Consider the following 22,610-nt stretch of genomic DNA (forward strand, 5'->3'; position numbering starts at 1 on the left):
GGACGCGCGCGCCGCCATCGGTAAGACCCTCCCTTCGCTCCCGCCGCGGAGCCGCCCGGACCCGGGGCGCGGACCCCGCCGCGCGCTCTCCGGGCCGCGGCCCGGGCTCCCGCCGCACCTCTCCCGGGGAAGGGGGGGGATGGACCCACCGGCCCCGGGCGCAGCCGCGAGTTTGATTCCCGGGGCTGTCGCCGCGGCTTCCCCGCCGAGCCCGCGCCGCCCCAGCCGCGTGCGGCAGGTCCCGGCCCCGCCTTTCCTTCCCGAGCCCTCCGTTTCATCCCAGGCCTCGAGCTCGTGGGGGGAGGGCGCCGGGGGAGGCGGGGGGCGGCTTGAAATAGGGGCGCGCGATTCGGGGGGTGGTCGTCCGCGGGCGCGGGGGGAGCCAGAGGGCGGCGAGGCCTCCCCGAACCCCGGCTGTTGCAGCTTTTGTGCGGGCGCCCCTCCCAGCCTGGCCCCGGCCCGGGGGCTCGGGTAGTGGGGGGCGCGGGCCGGCGGATGGGGGGGGCAGCTGGGAGCTGAACTTGGGGAGTGGGGTGGGGGGGAGGCCAGCTTCTCTGCCCTGGCCGATGTCACAGGTCGCCTCCGCCTTTCCGGGTGTCCCACCCCGTCCCCTGGGAGCTGCTTCTCCCCGAGAGACTCGGCTGGGGAAAGTTCTGAAAGCGCCGTCCCCACTCCCCACCCCGGGACTCAGTGTCCCCCGTGAGCAGCTCCCCCGGGGGGCGCTGGCATTTGCCCTTTTACTCCTGAACCCCTCCCTTCATCTTCTCCACTTAGCACTAGCTTGTCCATTTCTTTGCCCACCCCCTTAAAAGAAAAGTTTTAGCTCCAAGAAATTTACACGGGAATATCAATTTCCAGGAAAGAATTTGGGGGAGTGTGGTCTTAGATCTTCCCCTTTCTTGGTGACAGTAGAGGTTGAGAGGCTAATAGAACTGAGAATCAAGACGTTCTAGAAGTGATACTGCATGGAGGAAAAACCATGTGTCTCGCTCAGCATCTTGGAGCGCGGGGAATCCGCCTTTCCTTTGGTTATCTTGCGGCACTCAGTCTCCTGGCCCAGGAACAAAGCCACCTGGGAGGAAGTGTTCTGGGCCTTGCACCCGGGGTTTTCTATACAGCCTGGTAGAGCTAGCCAGGCTGCCTGAAGGGAGTTAAGGGACCTGAGTTCCCTCGTGTTGGAAGTCCTCTCACTATGCTGGATCAGGTGTGAAGTTGGAACCTCCATTTGAAAGGACAAGTGGCTTCTCTGGGATGGAGACCAGCTTCCCCAAACACCTGATTGATGTAGGTGAAAGCTGGAGGGTGTTGTAAAGCTGGGTTAGACCCCCTGTCTACTTTCTGCTGGTTGAAGAAGCAGGAGACAAGGGAACACTGTTGGAGAACACAGTAGGAGAGCCTCTAGGCAGCTGGGATAGGGATAGCCCTGGGAAGATATAATTAGGATGAGGGAGGATGGGAAGGTTAGAGTGCTGGGCTCATTTGAGAACCTGGTGAAAGTTCTATTCTTTCTCCATCCACATAGTACAGGGACACATTTGTACTTGGTATCAGTGGGTTACCCTACCCTCTTGGATCCAGGACCCCAAAGACTACTGTTTTAGAAATGGTGATCTAGTCTAAGCCCTTCAAAACAGATCCTTCCTTTGTGGCTGGTCAGTGAATAACCCCAGGGGGCAAAGAGCAGGATTCTTGTTAAGGCCTTTTCTCCTGGCCTTCTTATGCCACTTTGGGCTCCATGCCAGGGAGACCTGGAAGATCTGGCTCAGTTCCCAGCTTCCTGCTGCAAGCTAGAGGACAGGGGGCAGCCGAGATGGCCCTTCTCCAGGTCTGAGTTTGTTGTCTGTGTAATGGGAAGGCTTGGGGCACTCACCCCCAGCCACAGGACTACTGAATTAGAGGAGAATAAAAGGCTGAGGTGGGGATTGGAGCATTTCAACTTGGTATGGGAGCCAGGCTCTTTGGGAACCTCCGCTCATCTTGTGGAAATGGGTTGAAGGGCCTTCATGGAGAGTGTTAAGAAGGAAGACTGTGGGACAGGTTGTCCAAGAGTAGGATGTGGGTTCTGTAGGTCCTCTTGATCCCTTGGGACTGTAGAAGGCAAGTCAAGGCCGGAGGAGCTGGCTATCACCATCCCCAGCGTAGCCATTCCTTGCTTTCCCATAGTTCACTGGGCCCTGGGCTGCTGCACAGGTGATTGTCGCCTCTGCTCGTGCTAAGAGTCTGAGAGTGTCATTTGGAGGGTCTGAGAAGCCCTCCTTAGGCTCCAGTCACCTCTGCTCTACCGGAGCAATACATACAATGGACTCAGTGATAGGGCAGAAATTCTTATCACTTATCATAAATGATAAATACCATACGGATGCTCAGAAACATCTCTTCCTCCCTTCTCATCTGATGTGAAATAGCCTCCTACTATGACAGCACCAAGGGCCTTCAAGAAGCTTTTGATGGGATACAAAAGTTCTAACTCGCTGGGCACCAGTGGCTCATGCCTGTCATCCTAGCTACTCAGGAGGCTGAGATCTGAGGATTGCAGCTCAAAGCCAGCCTGGGCAGGAAAGTCTGTAAGACTGGTGTCTCCAATTAATCACCAGAAAACTGGAAGTAGTGCTGTGGCTCAAAGTGTCTGTAGAGCACTAGCCTTGAGCAAAATAGCTTAGGAGCAATGCCCGGGCCCTGAGTTCAAGCCCCACAACCGACAACAAAAAGTTCCAACTCCACTGGCCTTACTGCACCCCGCAGGAACCCATCCAAGTCATCAGGATTTTTTTCCCTTTGTTTTTGGCTCATGGTACCACTCACACACACTTTGTTTCTACTCTAAGATTCCTAGTTACTCTGTTTGGTCACTAGGCAACACAGCTGAGGGGTTTCCAGAGCACTGGGTGCATGGATCCCCTCTGACTATTCAACATGGCAAGCCATACCTCTGGCTTCCTATACTTACAGCCTGTAAGAGGACCCTAGAGCCCCTGAAGGGTCGTGGTTCAGTGGTCTGGGACTTGGAAGACATCTTGGTGGCATGCAAGGGTCCTGTGTCAGTGGCTGAGAGTTTGCCTTCCTCAATAGTTGATTCTTGTCTGTGTGCTGTAGCCCTGGTTTCCACAGGTTGGGAGTTCTAGATTCTAGTTGCATTGGCTCATGCTGCTTCCCTGATCCCCCTGTGCTTCCAGATTCCAGGAATGCCTCTGCTTTGCTGCAGTTCCTCACTGTACCAGTTTCTAACAGGCCTTTGGGTGGATTGGTTTGGTTTTGTGGTCTGGAGATTGACTCCAAGGCCTAGTTAGGCATGCTCAGGTAGAACCCCAGCGCTCCACCTTACTCGAAGACTTTCTCAAGTACCCCAGTGTCTCCTATTGAAGGAGATCTTATGTGTGTGCCAGGCAGAGTGAAGTGTTCATTTGACAGAAGCTGTTGTTAATTGTTTCTGCATGTTGGGTGTGAACGTTTTAAGGCTTGTTATTAAGATGAATCTTTGGTCAAAACTGTAGAGGCTGAGGTGAGCCTTGGGGGTGGGGGGTGGGGCTGGGGGAGAGGTGAGGCTCTTGAATTCTGAGCACAGTGGCATTACCTATGTGAATATGTGCTAAAATAGAGAGATGACAGCTAAGCACCTTACCGTGGAACGGCTCAGCATTTGTTGCGCTGCTGTGGAAACAGTTCTTCACCTTTCTCCTGGAGAGTGAGCTCTCTAGGCTGGGCTGCAATGGGGTTGAATGGCTTTTTATGTTAATGTATGATTGGTCCTGAGGACAGGGACTCTAATGGGGATACTGCCAGCCAGTGGGGTTGTCAGTGGAAGGGTGCATGGGGTTTCTGGAAAAGATAGGCTGGAGAAACCACAATCCCAACACTGAGAGGTGAGCTGATTCATTGCTGTTGAACATCTTTTATTTTGGGTTTTTTTTTTTTGGCCAGTCCTGGGCCTTGAACTCAGGGCCGGAGCACTGTCCCTGGCTTCTTTTTGCTCAAGGCTGGCACTCTGCCACTTGAGCCACAGCACCACTTCTGGCTGTTTACTATATATGTGGTGCTGGGGAATCGAACCCAGGGCTTCATGTATACGAGGCAAGCACTCTTGCCACTAGGCTATATTACAAGCCCCTTATCTTCTATTATTTTTTATTTTTTTGGTCATGGGGCTTGAACTCAGGGCCTGGGCGCTGCCTCTAAGCTCCTTTGTTCAAAGCTAGTGCTCTACCACTTTGAGCCACAGCTCCACTTCCATGTTTTGGTGGTTAATTGGAGATAAGGCTCACAAGGACTTTTCTGCCCTGGCTGAACTATGATCCTCAGAACTCAGCCTCCTGAATAGCTAGGATTATAGGCATGAGCCACCTGTGCCTAGATTGGAAATGTTCTTACGCTTTGCATAGGCCAGCTTGTTGATATCTCACAAGACCCTGGGGTATCCCATCCATTTTCTAGATGAACTTGTCAAGGGGTTCAGTTACTTGCCCAAGATCATGTAGCTAGAAAGTGGTAGAAGCTGGGTGCTGGTGGCTCACACTTGTAATCCTGGCTGCTCAGGAGGAGTCTGAGATCTGAGCATCACAGTTCAAAGACATCTCATACAGGAAAGTGTGATTCCAATCTCCAAATAACCACCAAACAGCTAGGAGTGGAGATGTGGCTCAAGTGGTAGAGTGCTAGCCTCAAGTAAAAAAAGCTAAGGGACATAAGAGATGACACCTGGGCCCAAAGTGCAAGCCCCGGTACCAGCGTGTGCAAGCACACTGCGTGTGTACACACACAGGTATGATCATTGCTAGAATAGGCCTCGAGGGTCCACTGAGTTCAGTTGGCTGGTGGGGAAGCTCAGATTTCCTAGCATGCATAAAGCCCTGGTTCCAACACTTCCCTGAAAAGCAACGACAACAAAACCCAAGATGAAGCATTGAAGAAGGTCATCCGGAAGAGCTGGGACTGATCAGGCTTCCTGCCGGAGAGGACACTTGAACAGAGTGACGATACAGTTGGCAGCGGCCTCTCGGGCTCCCACTCTCAACCCTGAGGACTTCACTGTCTTACACCATGGACTTTGGGTCCAGCTAAGTGACCAGGGTGTGGGTGTCAGAGGAAAGCCAGGGGTTTGGGATCCAGACACTTTCCAAGGCAAGGAAGGAACTGGGCAGGACGGTTACCTTCCTTCATATCTTTGTGGTTTTTAATAGCCAAGCCATACTCACCTCCTGTAATTTTTTGAAGTGAACATACTGAACTAGGGGCTCACACCTAGCTAATCCTAGCTACTTAGGAGGCTGAGCTATGAAGGATCATGAGTCGAAGCTAGCCTAGGTAAAAAAAAAAAAAAAAGAAAAAAGAAAAAAAAATTCATGATGCCTTATTGCAAAAGTAACCAGCAAAGCTAGGCACTGGTGGCACGTGCCTGTAATCCTAGTTACTCATGAAGCTGAAATCTGAGGACTGTGGTGCCAACCCAGGGCAGGGAAGTCTTTGGGATTCTGATCCTCAGGTAACTACTCAAAAAAGGCAGAAGGGAAGATGTGGCTTTGAGCACAAAAGCTCAAGGACAGTACCCAGGCCATGAGTTCAAATACCAGTACCAGAACAACAAAAACAGAATTGGAGGAGTGGCTCAAGTGGCAGAGGCTTAATGTAGCAAGTACAAAACCCTGAGTTCAAACCCCAGGACTGCCAAGAAAAAGGAATAGAAGTCTCATAAATATTGCTGCTTAGGGGATTTTTGCTTGTGTCCCTGTACCTAGCCACAGAACTAGAGGCAAGTGAATTTAAATTGTGTAGCAAGGAGTCAAGTAAGACATGAGGCGTATGTTCCAAATAGGATATGAGATGTAAGAAAAGTGACTCATCTGAGTGGCCTCCTCCCAAGGGCTTGGGAAGTGGGAACAAGTTTCATTTGTCTTTGTGATCTAAGAAATTTCATCTGGAAACAGGAAGATGCAGCAGAGGCCCCTAGAGGCTTGGGTCAGCATAGTGATAGGCGGATGCTGGAATTTTTTGAGCCAAAACTTTCCTTCACTCTGACCTTCTCCTTTCCCCTCTAGAAGTGATTGAAGAATGTCTAGTAACACAGGGGCAACCCATCCATGAGGTTAAAGAGACCAGATATACCTTGTCTGCTCAGCAGTTGGGTCTGGGGCAGCAGGGATGCTGTCTGGGTGGGGTCTACAGCCTTACAGGATGGAGTCCAAGTCCTGAGAGAAGAGTCAAGAAACCTGGAATCGGGGCTGGGACTATGGCCTAGTGGCAAGTGTGCTTGCCTCGTATACATGATGCCCTGGGTTTGATTCCTCAGCACCACATATATAGAAAAAGCCAGAAGTGGCGCTGTGGCTCAAGTGGTAGAGTGCTAGCCTTGAGCAAAAAGAAGCCAGGGACAGTGCTCAGGCCCTGAGTTCAAGCCCCAGGACTGGCAAAAAAAAAAAAAAAGAAAGAAAGAAAAAGAAACCTGGAATCCATTAAGTATCTGTCAGGTGCTGGCTACAAGCATCAGCTAGCACTCAGAAGGCATTCCTGGAAGAAACTGGTTTGTTTTCTCATCCACCCTGTTTGCCTTGCACCTAGAAGAGCTTTGGGCAGACATATAGCCCCTCAGTCAAACTTTGTAAAATGAGTGAGCAAATAGCACATAATTCATCCTTTCTTTTTTTGTGCTGGTACTGGGGCTTGAACTTGGGGCACTGTCCCCTAGCTTTTTTGCTCAAGGTTGGTGCTCTACCACTTGAACCACAGCTCAACTTCCAGCTTTTTTGGTGGTTGATTGGAGGTAAGAGCCTCACAGACTTTCTTGCCCAGTCTGGCTTTGAACCCTGATCCTCAGATTTCACCCTCCCTCCTGAGTAGCCAGGATTATAGATGTGAGCCACTGTTGCCTGGCCTAATTCGTTATTTCTATTTGATCATACAGTCACTGGGCAGAGGCACTTAGCCTTGCTGCTCTGTTCTGCTTAAACCAACAACAGTATGATGGTTTTGTAATAGGCCCCATCCAGCATCCCCCAAACAGAGAAAAGGGGCCTACAGGTAGAGTAAGGCAAGGGTAAGGTTAACAAAGCACTTCTGAGAACACTTCTCAGAGTTTATAATCCATCTAACATGATGGCTTCTGAGGTCTTAGAGAACAAGCCTGCTGTCAGTAGGGAATCTGATTAAGGATGAATCAACCTGGGTGTGGTGATGCACAACTATAATTCTTGTACTCTGGAGGCCCAGGCAGAACTCCTGCCTTGGATTTCTAGCTCCAATTTGGGCTATGTAGCAAGACTCTGTATTTAAAAAAGAGGAGGAATGGGCTGGGAATGTGGCTTAGCGGTTGAGTGCTTGCCTAACATGCATGAAGCCTTGGGTTCGATTCTTCAGCAGGCATAAACAGACAAAAGCCGGAAGTGGCACTGTGACTCAAGTGGTAGAGTGCTAGCCATGAGCAATAAAAGGAAGCCAGCGACAGCACTCAGGCCCTGAGTTCAAGCCCCAGCCCTGAGTTCAAGCCCCAGAACTGGCAAAAAAAAAAAAAAAAAAAGCAAGAAGAATTGGGAGCTGTAGCTCAGTGGGAGAATGCTTGCCAGATATTTTGGAGCCCTGGGTTTGATCAGAGATGCCACAAAAAGAAAAAAAAGTGTGGACATATGCTGGACAAAAAGTTTAAAATATTGGTAGGCACTGATGGCTCGGGCTTATAATCCTAGCTACCGTGATCTGAGGATCATAGTTTGAAACCATCCTGGGCAGACAAATCCAAGAAACTCTCTTATCTCCAATTAACCGGCAAAAAAGCCGGCAGTAGAACTATGGCTCAAGTGGTAGAGCACCAGCCTTGAGGGAAAAAGCCAAAGGGACAATGCTCTGAGTATAAGCCCCAGTATTTGAGAGAGAGAAAAAAGTTTACTGGGTGTGGGTGGCTCATGCCTGTAATCCTTGCTACTCAGAAGGTTGAGATTTAAGGGCCGAGGTTTAAAGCCAGCCCAGGCAGGAAAATCCATGAGACTCTTATCTCCAATTAACTACCAAAAAAGCCAGAAGTCGAGCTGTGGCTCAAGTGGTAGAGCCTTAGCCTTGAGCGCAAAAGCTCCAGGACAGTGACCCTGAGTTCAAGCCCCGAGACCAGAACATACACACACACACACACACACACACACACACACACACACACACACACACACACGTTTAAAATACCAGGGGTTGGAAGTATAGTTCAAGTGGTAGAGGCCCTGCCTAGCAAGTGCAAAGCCTTGAGTTCAAACCCCAATATTAACCAAAGGGGGAAAAATAATCACTGAATGGCCAATTTTAGTTCCCAGGATGAATTTAATCGACTTGTGCAAAGTAAAGACAAGCGTGAGAAACCAGCATGGCAAAGAGCGCTTGCCTCATCCCTAACCCCAAGATTCTCTATTCCCTAAGAAGTCATTCTTGTTTTAGGAGGGTATCTGCAACGATTGGTTTCTTTTGGAAGCTGGGTGATGGAGCACTGTGGTCCCACAGGGTGATAAGACACAGGAAATGATTTTGCTTTGTTCAGGTCTGAATTAGTTTCGGTTTCAGGCTGTACCAGGAGCTGAGAGCTGGTGAGAGCTAGGGGTGGGAGAGGAGCTGGGGAGTCCACCCCTCGGGGCTGTGTCAGCAAGTAGCATCTTGTGCTACTTCAACATTAGCCCCTTTAAACAGTGTGTAGTATGCACCTATAATCCCAGCACTCAAGAGACTAAGCAGGAGCATCGTGAGTTGAGACTACATTGCAAGAACCTCTCTTCTGGAGACCAAACAAACGAGACTCTGTTGTGTAATATTTTCTTGCATTTGACTTTTCTTTTTAAAAAGAAAAGAAGCATCAGGCACTGATCATGCCTATAATACTAGCCACTAAGGAGACTCGGCCCAAGAGATTGTAGTTCAAGGCCAGCCTAGGCAAAAAGATTCACAAGACCCCATCTCAACCAATAAAAAAGCTGGGTGCAGGAGTGTGGTCTGTCATTCCAGCCACATGTTAAAAGGAGGATCATGGTCCAGACGTACCAAGACAAAGAGTAAGAGCCTATTTAAGAAATAACAGAAGCCAGAGGGCTGGAGGTATGGCTCGAGTGGTAAGACACGTATCTGTCAAGCACAAGCACCAAGTTCAAACTCTAGTACCACCAAAAAACAAAGTCAAGTTAAAGTTTGAGAACTGATAGTTGCAAACGTGCAGGCCTTTGCTTGTTGGTGCATCCTGTAAGACTCTCAAGCTGTCATTTTTCTTGAGACAGTTGCGGCCAGTCTGGTTGCTTCACAGGGCATCATTACACTAGGAAATCAATGGTTTCCCCCTCACTGGTTCTGGGTGAGGTCTTACAGATGTTTCATTTCATCTTAGCTGAAGTAGAGCATCACTGCTTTTGATAAAACGTCAGAGTCATACATCTCTTTTCTTTCTTTTTCTTTTTCAGTCTGGGGCTTGACCTCAAGGCCTGGGCACTGTCCCTGAGCTTCTTTTGCTCAAGGCTAGCAATCTGCCACTTGAGCCATAGCACCACTTCTGGCTTTTTCTGTGTATGTGGTACTGAGGAATCAAACTCAGGGCTTCATGCATGCTAGGCAAGCACTCTACCACTAAGCCACATTCCCAGCCCACATTTCTTTTATTTCTTTTTTTGGCCAGTCCTGGGGCTTGGGCTCAGGGCCTGAGCACTGTCCCTGGCTTCTTTTTTTGCTCAAGACTAGCACTCTGCCACTTGAGCCACAGCGCCACTTCTGGCCATTTTCTGTAAATGTGGTACTGGGGAATTGAACCCAGGGCTTCATGTATAGGAGGCAAGCACTCTTGCGACTAGGCCATATCCCCAGCCCCCATTTATTTTATTTCTAAAAGAGAGATTTCCTCAATTTTAAAGCCAGAAAGGATTTCAAAGATTACTCAGTTTTCTCCTAGAGGAATTTATGGGTCCTGGGGTCCTTTAGCATCTTGAGAAGACCGATGGTATGTGTTCAAGAACACTGAGTCTAGCCAGGTGCTGGTGGCTCATGCCTGTAATCCTAGCTACTCCAGGAGCTGAGGACTGAGGTTTGAAGCCAGGAAGGTCCATGAGACTCTTAGCTCCAGTGAACCACCAAAAGCTGGAAATGGAGGCTCAGGGACAGCACCCAGACCCTGAGTTCAAGCACTGGGATTGGAATACAAAGCAAACAGCAGCATACCACCACTACCAACTCAGACTGCTTGTGTTTGAGTCCAGCCACTGTGTTTTGGAGGCAAGTCATTCATTCATTCAATCTCTCTGAACTAATTTCCTAATCCATACTGTGGAATCATAGTATTGCCAATGACAATCAAATATATACTAAATCCTTACCTCAGGGGCTTAGTGTAAATTTTCAATAAATATCAGCTATTATTATCATTGTTATTATTTTATTGGGGGCTATTTAGTTTTATTTCTTTTTTATTAGCATACATTAATTGTACAGGGGCAATTTCATTTTGACATTTCCATTCATATGTGCAATGTATTCTGATCATTTTTTCCTTCTCTTTCTCTTCCCTTCTCTTTTCTTTTTCTTCTCCCCCCTCCCCCCTTTTCTCTTTTGTTTTGGTCCTGGGGCTTGAACTCAAGATCTGAGTGCTGTCCCTGAGCTTTTGTGCTGAAGGCTAGAGCCCTAGTACTTGAGCCACAGCTCCACTTCCAGCTTTTCATTGGTTAATTGGAGCTAAGAATCTAATAGACCTTCTTGCCCAGGCTGGCTTTGAACTGCAATCCTCAGATTTCAGCCTCCTGAGTGGCTAGGATATCAGGTGCCCTACTTAATACCTAGTTATATTTTTAGCTTGTCTTGCTTCACTCAGTATGATACATCAATTTTTTGATCCTTTTGGAGTTGATTTTTCTACAGAAAGAGAGATGGGTCCAGTTGTAGTTTCCTGCAAGTGAATATCCAGTTTTTCCAGCACTATTTGTTAAAGATGGTATCTTTTCTCTAGTGTGTTTTTGTCTCCTTTGTAAAAAGTTAGCAGGTTTCAGCTGTTTTATTTCTGGATTTTCTATACTGTCCCATTGGCCTTTGGATCTGTTTTTATACAAATACCAAACTTTTCATTACTATGGCTCTGTAGAATAATTTTTAACCTGGTAATATCATGATATCTCCATTCTTCTTTTTATTCTGGATTGATTTTGCTATTTGGAGTCTTGTATGTTTCCATGTGAATTTTTGGATTGATTTTGGTTTTTTTTTGCCAGTCCTGGGGCTGAGCACTGTCCTTGGCTTTTTTTTTTTGCTCAAGGCTAGCACTCTACCTCTTGAGCTACAGCTCCACTTTTAGGCTTTTTCTGTTTATGTGGTGCTGAAGAATTGAACCTAGGGCTTTATGCATGTAAGGCAAACACTCTACTACTAAGCCATATTCCCAGCTTTAGATTGAGTTTTTTGTTTTGTTTTGTTTTGGTTTTGGCCAGTCCTGAGGCTTGGACTCAGGGCCTGAGCACTGTCCCTGGCTTCTTTTTGCTCAAGGCTAGCACTCTGCCACTTGAGTCACAGCGCCACTTCTGGCCGTTTTCTATATACGTGGTGCTGGGGAATTGAACCCAGGGCCTCATGTATATGGGGCAAGCACCCTTGCCACTAGGCCATATCCCCAGCCCCTAGATTGATTTTTAAAAAGAGATTTCTGTGAAGAATGTTATGGGAACTTTGATAGATATTGCATTAAATCTGTAGATATTGATTCTACTAGTTCATCTTCTGATGTGTTCTTCAATTTCTATTATTATTGTATTTTTGCTGGATACCTAGTGGCTAACACATGTAATCTTAGCTACTCAGGAGGCTGAGCTCTGAGGATCATGGGTTGATGCCAGCCCGGGCAGGATAGTTCATGAGACCCTTATTTCCAGTTAGCACCAAAAAAGCTGGAAGTGGAGCAGTGGCTCAAGTGGTAAAGTGCCAGCCTTGAGCACAAAAGCTCAGGATAGTGCCTAGGTTCTAAGTTCAAGTCCCAGGATCAGTGCAAAATAAAAAAACTACCTGTAGTTGTACAAAGGAATTACCATTCAACAAATATGTTTGTAAGTAGAGTGCATCTTGGTTAATGTCATCCCTTTCACTGTCCTCCCCATCTCTCCTAAAGCCAGCCCCTCCCCTCAATCTTCTTCCATTTCTTTCCTCAAGCTTTTATAGTTTTCATTGTAAAGGTTTTTCACATACTTGGTTAAATTAATGTCTAAGTATTATATACTGTTTTTTAAGTCACTGAATAAAATTATGTTCCTTAGCCTATTTGTTTTTGCTATTTAGAAAGGCTGTTGATGATTGAGTATCAATTTTATATTCTGCTATATTCCTGAAGGTATTTATGAACTCTAGGGGCTTTTTGTGTGTGTGTGTTGGATTTATAGGGTCTGTCGAGTATAGGATCGTATCATCTGAGAATAGTGATATCTTGACTTCTTTGTTCTCTAGCAAAGTCCCTTTTATCTCCTTCTCCTTGCTTTACTGCTCTGGAGAGGCATTCTAGAATCATATTGATTAAGAGTAGAGAAAATGGACCCCCTTATCTCATTCTTTAGAGGAAACCATTTCAGTTTTTCCCTATTTAAGAATGATGTTGGGGGGCTTGGGATACGGCCTAGTGGCAAGAGTGTTTGCCTCATATACATGAAGCCCTGGGTTCAATTCCCCAGCACCACATATACAGAAAAGTGGCCAGAAATGGTGCTGTGGCTCAAGTGGCAGAGTGCTAGCCTTGAGCAAAAAGAAGCCAGGGACAGTGCTCAGGCCCTGAGTCCAAGCCCAGAACTGGCCAAAAAAAAAAAAAAGAATGATGTTGGCTATAAATTTGTCAAATGTAGCATTTGCTAAGTTCAGGTACATTCCTTCTACTCCTAGTTTTTTTTAGAGTTTTTATCATAAAGGGATATTGAATTTTGTCAAAGGCTTTTCCTGTGACAGTTGAGATAATCATGTGACTTTTGTTCAGACTTGGACTCTTCAAACACTAAGTGGTAAGGTCTTCATAAGTTTTAGCTGTTGTTACTATTAATTATTATTTTGTGGCAGTATTGGGGCATGAACTCAAGGACCTAGTGCTCTTCCTCTCACAGCTGGTACTCTACTACTTGAGCTACACTTTCACATCTCTCAAATATGTCTTCTTGGGCTGGCTTCAAACCTCAATCCTCAGATCTCAGCCTTCTGAGTAGCTAGAATTTTAGGTGTAAGCCATTGGCACCCATCTTGCTATTATTATTTCTAACTCTTTTTTTAGTATTAGAGTTTGAACTTATGATCTCATACTTGGCTGGTACTCTGCTACATAAACCATCCCTCCTGCCTGGTGTTTTGCTGTTTATTTTGGAAGTAAAGTCTTAGGGACTTTTTTTTGCCTGGACTGAGCCTAGGACCTTGATCCTCTTCCAGGTCTCAGCTTCCTGAATAGGCAGGATTACAGATGTGAGCCACCAATGCCCAGCATGACTTTCTTTTCTTCCAGTTTCAGGAAACCACAGTTAGTGGTAGAGCCAGGGCTACAGGGTTACACTCTTTACTTTTCTTTCTCTCCAGATTAGCCATAAGGTGATGGCATCTCAGTGGTCAAATATATGGAGAGCTTTATGAAAGAGTGAATGTTCATAATAGAAGTAGACTTGAGCCTTTTGTTCGATATAGTTAGACTCTGAACTTGAGGGCATGCATTTACCAAATCATTTGTTTCCATGCCTCTCATTTACTAGCATTTAGAGGTTTCCTGAGTACCATATTCATTGCTTCTGCTGAGAAGTCTGGGATGTTTCTAGAGGTTTCATTGAAGAATTCTTCTCATATTGGAAACATCATTTCAGTGAGTAGAGATAGCAAAACAGGCTTTTGAGCCTAATGGAAATATTCCTGTCGCTTGGTATCAAGGGTGAAGACAGTGTAGATGTCTTTTAAAAAATATATGGGCTTGGGGCTGGGGATATGGCCTAGTGGCAAGAGTGCTTGCCTCGTATATATGAGGCCCTGGGTTCAATTCCCCAACACCACATATACAGAAAATGGCCAGAAGTGGCGCTGTGGCTCAAGTGGCAGAGTGCTAGCCTTGAGCAAAAAACAGAAGCCAGGGACAGTGCTCAGGCCCTGAGTCCAAGCCCCAGGACTGGCAAAAAAAAAAAAAAAAAAAAAAAAAAAAAAAAAATATATGGGCTTGGCAGCCGTCCACATGTCTTAGGCCATGCCTACACGAATGCTGACTCACACTGACCTTTTGCAGAATCGCTGACAGCCTAGGATCCTCCCAAGGGAGATGTTTCAGGCTGTGAGATTGTGGAAGTTGGGTGTTCCCTGGCCTCCAGTGGTCTTCGACGCCTTCTCTGGGATGGCACGCTCGCCCTGAGGATGCTTTGGAGTGTTTTCATGTAGTATGAAAAGGAACAGAAATTGTATTTGACAAGGCCGACATCACTCCCTGGAGACACTGCCTTTCTCCATGGGTTACAGAATTGAGATGTGTTTGTGATGTCAGACTGCACTGCTGGCTCACGTCTGTAACCCTAGCTACTCAGGAGATGGAGATCTGAGGATTGAGGTTCAAAGCCAGCCCGGGCAGGAAAGTCTCCAATTAACTACTAGAAAACCAGAAGTGGAGCTGGGGCTCAAAGTGGTAGAGCACTAGCCTTGAGTGAAAAAGCTCAGGGACAGAGTGTGAGTTCAAGCTCCATGGCTGACAAAAGAAAAAAAAAAAAAAGGAAATACAAATAAATAAATAAATAAGTGGATTGATTGTGAGTATGCAAATTACAGTGGTCCACCAGAGCCCTGCTTTTGTAGGACAGTGCCATTCTGAGCTGGTCAATTAACCTTTTAATTTTGTTAATTTTTAGAATTTGCTTTATTGTTATTATAGAGGTGTTACATAGAGGGGTTATATTTACATGAGTCGAGTAATGAATACAGTGCCATCTCTCCCCTCATTCTTTCCTGTTCCCTCCCTCCCATCTCCAGTGAGCTCCACTGCTGCACTCTTTCACCCTTTTCCCTCAGGTTCTGTGCTCTCCCAGGCCCCACAGATATGCACATGAATATACCACATATAAGATAAAGAATACAGAATCATCAGAAAAAGAAAAAACAAATTTTAAAAAAGTAAAATTGTACGTTTCTTGAGGCGGATCTTTAAAATTTTTTTTTCTTATGTCAGTACTGAGGTTTGAATTCAGGGTCTAGGCTCTGTTCCATAGCTTTTTTTTTGCCAGTCCTGGGGCTTGGGCTCAGGGCCTGAGCACTGTCCTTAGCTTCCTTTTGCTCAAGGCTAGCACTCTGCCACTTAAGCCACAGCGCCACTTCTGGCCTTTTCTATATATATGGTGCTGAGGAATTGAACCCAGGGCTTCATGTACATGAGGCAAGCACTTTACAGCTAGGTCATATTCCCAGCCCCTGTTTTATAGCTTTTTTGCTCAAGGTTGACACTCTACCACTTGAGCCACAGTTCCACTTCCAGGTTGTTGTTTTTTTTTAGTGGTTAATTGGAGGTAAGAATCTCACAGACTTTCCTACCTGGGCTGGTTTTGAACTATAGTCCTCAGATCTCAGCCTCCCATAGTAGCTGGGATTACAGGCCTGAGCCACCAGCACTTGGCTGACCTCTTACTTTGTCCCACACCTGCAAATGGCTCTTGGCCCCATCTGTTCAATAGAGCTAGAAAGAATCTCAGTCACACAGGATGGCCTAACAATAGTAGCTAGTATATCTTGCATGCTTATTGCATACCCATAAGCTTTCTAAGTATATAGGCATATTAATGTTGGTTAAATAATCAACTCTACTGGAGGTAATGTTATCACCACAGAGACTGAGGCACAGAGAGGTTAGTGTGTCCAACATCACACTGTGGGGCCTGTGCATGTTTTGCCGCAGTGCTTTCTGTTTAGGCAGTGTTGAGATTGCCCTTTGTTGGTTTCCTTTGACAGGCTGAGGGAGGGATGAGCTGCCTGGAGGCAGATTAAGTGTACAGATCACAGAGTTGGAAAGAATGAGGAGACAGAACACGAGAACTGCTTTTTTGGAGTTACAGAGAAACAGCTGTTTCCAAGTTTGGAGCGGAGCTGAGGAGATTCGGCAGGGCTGGTGATATTTTCTGGGTGGATTTTTACTATCTGCTGAGCCCGATCGCATGCCTGTGGGTTTAAGAGCCATGTGTCCTTTTCTCCTATCACATTTTATTTGAAAACCTATCTTTAAGTGGCAACTCAGTCCTGGTTGCTGTGACTGTAGGAACTTAGCAAACTGCCAGAGATAGTGGATTTTGTTTGGTTTTGAGACAGGGTCTTGCTATTTTAGCCCAGGCTGGCTGTGAATTGTTGATCATCTGTCTCAGATTGTTGATCAACAACCTCCTGCCTACTGGAATTGTAAGTGTACACCACAGTGCCCGACAATAGTGAATTCCTGAGACATGGAAGGAAAGGGAGGAGAGGGGTTCAGTGGGGTTTATTATGTGCCTGGAGAGGGAGAGCACGGAGCAGCTTGTGCTTAGTGAACAGAGGGTTGGAAACTTAGGTGATTTCCCTTTTTCTTATACGTTGATTTAGTAAGAGAATGAATCATCCTATTAACTTTCCTCCTGGAGAAGCAAGGAAAGAGGAGAACAGAATGAGGTGGCATTTGACAGAAGCCAGCAGCTTTCTGGGGCATCGGTGGCTTGTGCCAAGGATGAGGTCCCTCCAGGAGCTTTGGGAAGGGTTCCCAGCTTCCTGTCTCTGCAACGCTTTATCCTTCAGGGTTCTGGGACTATAAACCTCAGAGGGAAACAAGCAAGGAGGGTGTCATTAAAAGAATATTAATGGTAACTGGGCATGTGCACATGCTAATCCCAGCTATTGGGAGGCTGAGACAGGAAGATGGAGAGTTTACGGCCAGCCTGTGCTACATAGCAAGACCCTGTCTCAAAATAACAATAAGAAGGGCTAGGAAAAGTACTTGCTTGGACCCCACAAAGCCTGGATTAGATCCCCAGCACACTTGGAGTTGGAGGCATGGCTTAGTTGGTAGAGCACTACTCAATAAATGAAAGTGTCAGGTACTGAGTTTAAGTCTGGTCTTGGTTCTAAAAAGAAAAGAAAACATAAAAGAAAGATAGATTCCTAGCACTAAAACAAAAGGCAAAATCAAAACCAACAAATATACTGCTGTGAAATTCATATGCAGTAATGGCTCTTTTGAATACATTAACATAAAAATTTATCCCGTTAAACTAGACAGCGAAGCTGGGCACTGGTGGCTCAAACCTGTAATCCTAGCCTCTCAGGAGACTGAGATAAGGATTGCTGTTCAGAGTCAGCCTGGTCAGGAAAGCCTGTGAGACTCTTATCTCCATTAAACTACCAAAAAAAGCTGGAAGGTAGAGTTATGGCTCACATGGTAGAGTGCCAGCCTTAAGCAAAAGAAGCTCAGGAACAGTGTCCAGGCCCTGAGTTCAAGTCCCAGGACTGGTGTACACACACACACACACACACACACACACACACACACACAGAAACAAAACTAGACAGTGTGACAATAGTTATCATAGATGGGCATCACTGGCTCACATCTGTAATCCTAGCTACTCAGTAGGCTGAGATCTGAGGATTGTGGTTGGAAGCCAGCCTGGGCAGGAAAGTGTAAAACTCTGACCTCCAATTAACCACCAAAAAAGCCAGAAGTGGAGTTTTGGCTCGAGTGGTAGAGTGTTATTGTTGAACAAAAGAAGCTCAGTGACAGCGCCCAGGCCCTGAGCTCAAGCCCAGGACTGGCATTAAAAAAGAAGAAGAGGGCTGGGGATATGGCCTAGTGGCAAGAGTGCTTGCCCCGTATACATGAGGCCCTGGGTTCAATTCCCCAGCACCACATATATAGAAAATGGCCAGAAGTGGCGCTGTGACTCAAGTAGCAGAGTGCTAGCCTTGAGCAAAAAGAAGCCAGGGACAGTGCTCAGGCCCTGAGTCCAAGGCCCAGGACTGTCCAAAAAAAATAAATAAATAAAATAAAAAATAAAAAAGAAGAAGAAGGGCTGGGGATATGGCCTAGTGGTAAGAGTGCCTGCCTCATATACATGAGGCCCTGGCTTCGATTCCCCAGCACCACATATACAGAAAATGGCCAGAAGTGGCACTGTGGCTCAAGTGGCATAGTGCTAGCATTGAGCAAAAAGAAGCCAGGGACAGTGCTCAGGCCCTGAGTCCAAGCCCCAGGACTGGCAAAAAAAAAAAAAGAAGAAGAAGAGGCTGGGCATTGGTGGCTCATGTCTGTAATCCTAGCTACTCAGGAGGCTGAGATATGAGGATTGTGGTTCAAAGCTAGCCTGGGTAGCAAAGTCCATGAGACTTTTATCTCCAATTACCCACCAGAAAACTGGAAGTGGAACTGTGGCTCAATGTGGTAGAGCACTAGCCTTGAGCAAAAGAGCTAAGGGACAGCACCCAGGCCCCAAGTTCAAGCCCCACTACTGACAAAAATGAAATTAAGAAAAAGTGGGGTTGGAGGCATGGCTCAGAGGGTAGAGTGCAATAATAATAATATTGGGGGCTGGGAATATGGCCTAGTGGGAGAGTGCTTGCCTCGTATACATGAAGCCCTGGGTTTGATTCCCCAGCACCACATATATAGAAAAAAATGGCCAGTAGTGGCGCTGTGGCTCAAGTGGTAGAGTACTAGCCTTGAGCAAAAGGAAACCAGGGACAGTGCTCAGGCCCTGAGTCCAAGACCCAGGACTGCAAAATAATAATAATAATAAATAAAATTATAAAAAAATTTGGTTACTCATACCCTGTGAAAGGGCCTCTCCAGGCTGGTGACTGGTTCATTATTACTCTTCCTGTCCTTTCCATGGTATACTAGCCTTACCTTGGACTCTGAATGGAGGCTGAGGTCTCCAGGAAAATGAGGTTACCAGAGAAGGAGGGGAGTGCATGAGATCTTTCAGATAGCTGGAAACAGTTTCTGGGTCTGGTCCTACATTTCCCAGAGTGTTTTCCTTGGTTTCCTTCGTGTGTCATCCCCCCCTCACCTCCCAGTAACTACTGTTCATAGCTCCCCTTGGGAAAAAGAACTTACTCTGGGTCAGATATTTAATTTATGTAATTTAATCTGGGATTTAGGCCAATCCTATGGGCCAGGGATTATTATCTATTAGGAAGTGGGAACTGTGAGGGAAGGTGAAGTAACTTGTCCGAGTAAGACACCCACTTCTTTGGGCAGAATTGGGTTTTAGTTTTAGTTGTTTGAACCTTTTGCTGTGATAGATTGCACACATACCCAAAAGTCAAATCTAAGACAGTTAAATTCCTACAGACCCATCACCAAGCTCCTTTACTCCTTGTGGAGACGCCCCGGTAGATCTATTTGGGGGTGGATTGGAAGAAAGTACCCTTCCTCCAGGGTCTACAGTCTGGTGAGCAGGGTGTGAGCTAGCTTCCAGCCCTGTTTGCCTCGGTAGAATAGCATCTTAAGAAATAAACAGCCTGAATGCTTGTATAACTCTATGTGGCGATTCCGTTTACCTAACTCTCCCTCTTCTCAACGAGCTTTTTGCATAAAGAGAGCAGCCTGTAGCCAGACACCTGACAGCGTGATGATTTCTCTGATCCTCAGCTATTTGGGATGGGTGGGGTATCTTATAAGTTGAAGATTTATTTTATAGTTAAAACCAAGGAGGAAGGCATCCCCTAAAGAAGCGGCGACCAAAGAGCCGCTTCTCTTGCTGTTCCTGGTTTCTGTGGTCTGCTGTCCTGATCTCTCCAGGGGTTCTCCCCTCCCTTCTGTACCCAGGGCAAAGGAAGCACTTATCTGCCGCCGTGAGGCTGTCTGAGAGGAGAGGGTGGAGCTCAGGGTGTGAAGGCCTGGTGTGAACTCATTCTTGGCTGCCACCCCGCAGGAGTGGCTGGGGCGTGCTGCCTTGGGCTCCTGGTGGCTTAGTTCATCTCAGGGGTGGGCTAGCCAGGGCTTGGGTGGGAGGTTGGCTTTTGCTCCCGGAAGAATGATTTCTTTTAGTTTCAAGTGGGGCCTGTGGGTCACCAAATGGGGAGCTTCTTCAGGGCAGCTATTGGATTTTTGTTTTGTTTTGTTTTTCTAATTACCGTGTCCTTGTCTGTACTTGTTACAAAGCTTGGCTTTGGTGCTCCAAGACTTGTTAAACAGATGAACATTACACAGTTGAATGCAGCATGCTGCAGACCTGAGAAATGAAGGGCTCAGATTGAATGCTCCCTGTACTTCATTCAGGCAGGAGATGTTTAGGCTAGGTGGCAGGGACAGTCACACCTTGACATCCCAGCAGGGTGACACAATCTAAGTTTGTTTGTAGTTCATGGGATATCTGATGGGGCTGGAATTTGAGGCTTTCTAGATGACTGCAGGAGGGAAAGGAAGAGGTAGAGGCAGCTCCTCGGCTTTGGCTGGAAACCAATGGGCACCTGTTAATTCCCTTTCTGTTTTTTAAGATAGGGTCTATGAGTAGTCCAGGCTTGTCTGACACTCACTATGTAGTCCTAGAGGGCCCCAACTCACAATCCTCCTGCCTTAGCCTCCAAAGAGCTGGTCACCACACGGGCTTCTGACTGCCATCGTCACTTCAATGACCAGAGCAAGATCACAGGGTGCACGTGCCCTGCAAGGGGGCTGGGACAAGCGGAGGAGTAAAAGGCTGATTTCACAGTATGGATGTATTTTTTTTTTCTCGCCACTGGTGTTAGACCATTGGAGTGCCTCTGGCTGAGTCACTTGCCTTGTCACCAGGTTTTTCCACAGACAGGAAGGGACCACCTGCCTCTTCCTTTAGCTCTGGGAAGGAAAGAGGCATGAGATGACACTCAAGAAGAATCACATAGCAGGGGTGTGTGTGTGTGTGTGTGTGTGTGTGTGTGTGTTGGTAATGAGTCTCAGTGCTACCCCTTAGCCTTTTCACTCAGGGCTGGCACTCTACCACTTGAACCACACCTTTACTTTTTGGTGGTTAATTGGACATAGGAGTCTTACGGATTTTCCTGCCTGGGCTAGCTTTGTACTTAGATCCTAGTGCCCTGCACATGGTAGGGTTTTTTACCACTCCATAATGACATGTTGGTCATGTGACATTCATTTATTCACATTACCTCATCTGTCCAACCAGATTAGTAAAACCAGTCCAAATCAGTTCAGATTCCACCAAGTACAAGGGACAGAAACCAGCCTGTGTTATTTGAAGCCCTGAGGGAGATGAAGAATGAAGAACAGGAAACACAGCTGGCCTCCTCAGTGCCTGGAACGGAGGCAGCTGCTCTCAGAGCCTCTGCTTGGTGCACCTGCAGGACACTGCTGCTCCTATGAATGTAGATCAGCTGTTGTTGTCCCTCAACTCCCAAACATACCCACCCTCTTTCTAGTAACGTTAAGAGACCAAATGGTATCTGAACTTTGATTTGAATTCCTGGGAAGAGAATCAGATTGGCTTACATGGGCCAACTGTGTGCTGCTGGTCCAATCAGCTGTGCCCAGGAAGAAGGACATGCTCCTAATTGCACCACATGGGATTGGGGGGGGGGTGCGGCTTGCCTTGTGAATAGGGGTGGGGCAGTCCTCACAGAAGTATGTGATCTGGGCAGATCCATCAGAAATGTGTCCAGGCTTACCTGATCCTAGCTGTGTCCGGTTGGTTGGATAAAAGCTATGAGAATTTTGAGTCCTGTAAGGTGAATATGTGTAAGGTAGTACGTAAAATGAGCTGGTATGCTGGGGTGGGGTCTCTCATTAGGTATGTTGGAGATTGTACTGCCTTAAAGGGGGGTTGAGGGAGTCTTACACTCTAAGACTTGAAAATTCTTAGTGGAGGCAGGGAAGGTCCTAGAACAGTGATGTGGTCAAGGCTGTTGGGCCATTGACAAAAGGTAAGCTAGGTTTATAATCCATTGCATAGCATTATAAAAGAGAGAGCAGATATGTATCTCCCATCTACATCCCATCTACCAGTGCCTATATGCTTGAAACAGAGAGAGAAGAGAGAGAGAGAGAGTCAGAGACAGAGACAGACAGAGTCAAGATAGATAAATAGAGAAAGAGAGAGAGAGAGATGAGTAAAACGGATGCTAGCCTAGTTTAGTGCTTTTGTTCTTGTCCCCATCCTGCCCCATCTGGCTGTGAGCTTGTGAACAAACAGGTCACCTCTCCTCTCTCCCTACTTCCCATTCATTCACTTTCCTGCTTAGTTGGGCTCCTTGTGATGGGCCTTCAGGCAGATTCTGCAGATCCTGGAAGTTTCAAGGCTTCTGGAACTCCCATCCTGGGCCAGGCCCTTGGCAGGCTCTACAACAAAGCTTCTGGTTTGGGGCCAGAGTCCCTCCTGTTCTGAAACTGCAGAGCCAGAGTGAAGAAATGAACAAATCCTTCTGACCACAGAGCATTTTGAGGGCTGAATTATTCAGAGCCTCTGTTCCCTCTGCCTTTTCTTGAGATGGCCTTGTGGAGTTGGGGGGCTGGAGGAGGAGGAAGGCAGTCTCAGGATCGCCCCACAGAGCCCCCACTGTCAGGCCTCATCCTTGTCCTGGTACCCTTTGTCCTTGTGTCTCTGCAGTTTCCCTGCAGCTCTGCCAGGTTCAGGTTGAGGATGGAGGACAGCCCCTCCTTTTCCTCCCTCTGCCGACCCTGCTTGGCTCCAGGATACAGG

General features: G+C 47.0%; 1 protein-coding gene across 2 annotated transcripts in view; it reads left to right on the forward strand.

Moving 5' to 3' along the window:
* Cuedc1 (CUE domain containing 1) overlaps positions 1-22,610 on the forward strand; it is an 87,284-nt gene continuing 64,674 nt past the window's right edge. Inside the window, exon 1 of one of the 2 annotated variants that reach the window (XM_048364944.1) lies at positions 1-20. The gene's annotated coding sequence lies outside the window, so the exon portion shown is untranslated. The remainder of the gene's footprint in view (positions 21-22,610) is intronic. The other variant, XM_048364945.1, reaches the window with a different exon arrangement.

This window comes from Perognathus longimembris, chromosome 17, assembly GCF_023159225.1.
Source record: "Perognathus longimembris pacificus isolate PPM17 chromosome 17, ASM2315922v1, whole genome shotgun sequence".
Taxonomy (NCBI): domain Eukaryota; kingdom Metazoa; phylum Chordata; class Mammalia; order Rodentia; family Heteromyidae; genus Perognathus; species Perognathus longimembris.